Raw genomic sequence first — 4003 nt, forward strand, 5'->3', positions numbered from 1 at the left:
TCATCCTCCTCTCTACTCCAAAGTAGAGAGATTGCTTCCGAGAGGACCTCCAAAAAAAAAAAAAAAAAAACGTAATACAAATAAAAACGGGATAATACAAATAAAAACGGGCTAAAAAGAGACACCATGAAAATGGTGGGGTCAAATTTTCATGGGTTCTAAAGCCTGCCTGGGGTTCAATATAGGCTCCACGCGGCAGTCAAGTCGCCAATAAATCGACGCTTGTTGTTACCTCAATAAATAGAGCCAAAAGTTACTGAAACAGAACTCGAAAGGCATGCCAGGTGGAAGTTGTTGCGCAAGCAAAGAGCCAACCACCGGGAACAAACCAAACACCACTCATGCACCTTTACGGTAAACATCCCCGAAACCACGTAACTAAGAGACAACCAACTAAGCTCAATAGCAAAGAAGGTCGTCCTCAGCCATAATGGCCCCAAGATGCACCGAACGATGCGAGGCACCTAATACATCTGTCCATAAGCATACCTGCATACATACGTGAAACATACATACGCACATACATACATATAACCATACCAACCTACGAAAGCATCCATACCTACGTACCTACATAAATGCATAAACATGTATAGACACCTACATAGGCATACCTACATCCAAATCCATATACGTAGATACAAGCCTAGTCATACATAAATCTATGAACAAAAACCTACATACATGCATACATAAAACCCCACAAACATACAAAACATACATACATACAATAACGAACTAACATGCATAAACCTACATAGATGCATAACACATACATACATAATACCTACATGCATACACATACAAACACATACCAAGAGGGCTAAACACATAATAAAATAATGATATACATAAATAGATACGTACCTGAGAGTGCAATACGTAGCTCAAGAGAAAAGTAAAAAGGCTACACTACGAAGAACGATAGACATGTACAGTCGTGAAAAAAAAACATACATAGATGTACATACAGAAGCAAAAACAGACATACATATATACATACATACATACATACATACATATACACATACATACATGTATACTTACAAAAACATACATATACATACAGACATAAACCTACAAACATTACATACCAACATAAACATACCTACATACATACATAAGCATCAATACATGTATCCATCCATGCATACATAAGTATACACACATACATTCATACATATAAACATCCATACATTCCTATATATATAAATACATAAACAAACACAAAGGCAAACCTAATCATGCACACAGACGACCCTAAACAAACCTGCATACAAACAACCGTAAAAACATACATACATGGGTATGCATGCATACGTACATACAAACATACATACAAGACATACAACCAAACATAAAACATGCATACGTACATACACACCCGTACATGCATTCCTAAATAAGAACAAAAGTATACACGTAGGAACACAGACTCATACCAACACCTACATACCACACACTAAAAACCTCTACTCGACTATTCTTATTCTAGTCCTCCACGCATCCCTATCAGAAGTCATGTCCTCGGTCAATAAAAGCTCCTTCATGTCGACCCTTAGTTTATCCTCCCACCTACGTTTTGGTCTGCCCCTTCTCCTTACGCCGTCCACCGTGAGTGCCTTGACTCTCCTAACCGGGGCTAAACGTGGTCGTCGCATCACATGCCCAAACCATCGAAGTTGTTCTTCTCTTAGCTTGTCGATGATGCTTCTAACTCCCAGGTTCTCCCTAAACACCCCCATTTGGAATCATATCTAGCATGGTTTTACCACACGTCCACCTAAGCATCCTCATTTCAGCCACCTCCATCCTTCTCTCTTGGGCCTTTGTCATTGGCCAACACTCTGATCCGTACAACATGGCAGGTCTAATTGCCACCTTGTAGAATTTTCCTTTTAATTTAAGCGGTACCTTCTTGTCGCATAAGACCCCTTTTGCTGCTCTCCACTTTAACCAACCTACTTTAATACGATGAGTCACGTCATCCTCTATCCTCCCTGATTTGTGGAGTACCGAGCCTAGGTATCTAAACGAATCTTGTGGATGCAAGATCTGGTCTCCAATGTTGATATTTACTCCAACATTTTGTTCAACACCGATCCTATCGAAATCACACCTAAGATATTCTGTCTTTTTTCTACTGATCCGTAGGCCATTTCATTCTAAGGCCTCTCTCTATAGCTCTAGCCTTCTATTAAGCTCCTCCTTGGATTCCGAGACAAGCACAATATCATCGGCAAAAATCAAACACTAAGGGATGCTCTCTTGTATTCCTCGAGACAGCTCGTCCAAGATCAGAGTGAAAAGGAAAGGGCTAAGGGCCGATCCCTGGTGTAGTCCTACTTATATTGGGAAATACTCTGTGTTTCCAACGGGCGTCCGAATGCAAGATTTCGCCCCTTCGTACATATCAATAATAGCTCTAATATATCTACTAGGTATACCTCTAACATTAAGGGTCTTCCAAATCAGCTTTCGCGGGACACAATCATAAGGCCTTTCTAAGTCTAAGAAGACCATCTCTAGGCTCTTTTGTTTTTCCCAATACTTTTCCATAAGGCTCCTTATAATATGAATTGCCTCAATCGATGAGCGGCCTGGGATGAGAATACATGCAATTTATTTTATATATTGGATGTAAGTGGAAATTGGTTTAAATTATTCATTGTGAGTCGAACAAAAATATTTCCTAATCTGGTAATTTTAATCACTGGTTTCTACTGGTGAACGCGAATCCTATGGATAGATCTATCGAGTCTGACAGCCCCATTTCATGGTAGACGCGCTAGCAGTTACAGACGGAATGTATTAGTACTTCATATTTTGGAAGATACACCTGTTCAGCGTATATTTTTATACTAGTTTTGTTAAGGGTATGGAGTTATTAAGTGATTACCAGGTGGCTCACGGGTTAATGGAATAATGTTTTATATGTTTTCGAGCATATAATTTTGTGGTCCAAAATGAGTCTTCATGTTTTCAAACATAAATTTTTATGGTTTAAATTAAATATTGTTTGCAATGTTAAACCTATAATTCACTCAACATTCTTGTTGACAGTTTACTCGCATGTCTTATTCTCAGGTTCATGATTGATTGCTTCCGCTGTGCTTAGAGAGTCTGCATATTTATGACGGCAGCTTTTGTTAAACATTAACTTGCATACTATTTTGATACATTAAATTGTGGGTGTTTGTTGACTTTGTTTTGGTCAACTTTTGGTTAAGTATTTATGTATGTTTTTTCTAAACTTACATATTTTGGTAGGTTTCCTTTATAGAAAATCATTTTTAAATAAAGAATGCAAGGTTATTTATTAAATTTATTTAGAGTTATGATCAAGCTGTGGGACCAAGATAACGATGGTCGTCAAGTGTACTTTGACGGGTCGTTAAAGTATGAGACACTTAATGTGTATCTCACTCTATTCAAAACTTATGTCAAAAACATATGAAATGAGTTTACAAAGAGATTTGCAATACTTTTTAGGATTGCAAATTAAACAACTTGATGATGGGAATTTTATGTCAAGATAAATATATGAATGATATGTTAAAGAAATTTGGTCTGACCTGTTTAAAAGATATAGGGACTCCAATGGTAGCATCCATCAAAATAGATGCTAATCGCAATGGTGAACCAGTCAATATTTCTAAATATAGATGTATGATTGGGTCCCTACTTTATCTCATAGCCAGCAGACCAGATATTATGTTTGTCACATGTCTATGTGCCAGATATCAAGCTGATCCTAAAGAGTCACATTTGCTGGCAGTAAAAAGGATATTTAGGTATCTGAAAGGCAGTGCCAAACGTGTTCTTTGGTATCCCAAAGACCAGGATTTCGAACTAATTGGGTATTCAGATGCTGATTTTGCAGGATGTAAAATAGACAGGAAAAGTACTACTAGTGGCTGCCAGTTACTGGGTGGTAGGCTAGTCAGCTGGACGAGTAAAAGGCAAAATACTGTGTCCATACTGCTGAGGCAGAATATGTCTC

The sequence above is a fragment of the Rutidosis leptorrhynchoides genome, chromosome 5 (genome assembly GCF_046630445.1).
Source record: "Rutidosis leptorrhynchoides isolate AG116_Rl617_1_P2 chromosome 5, CSIRO_AGI_Rlap_v1, whole genome shotgun sequence".
In the NCBI taxonomy this organism is placed as follows: domain Eukaryota; kingdom Viridiplantae; phylum Streptophyta; class Magnoliopsida; order Asterales; family Asteraceae; genus Rutidosis; species Rutidosis leptorrhynchoides.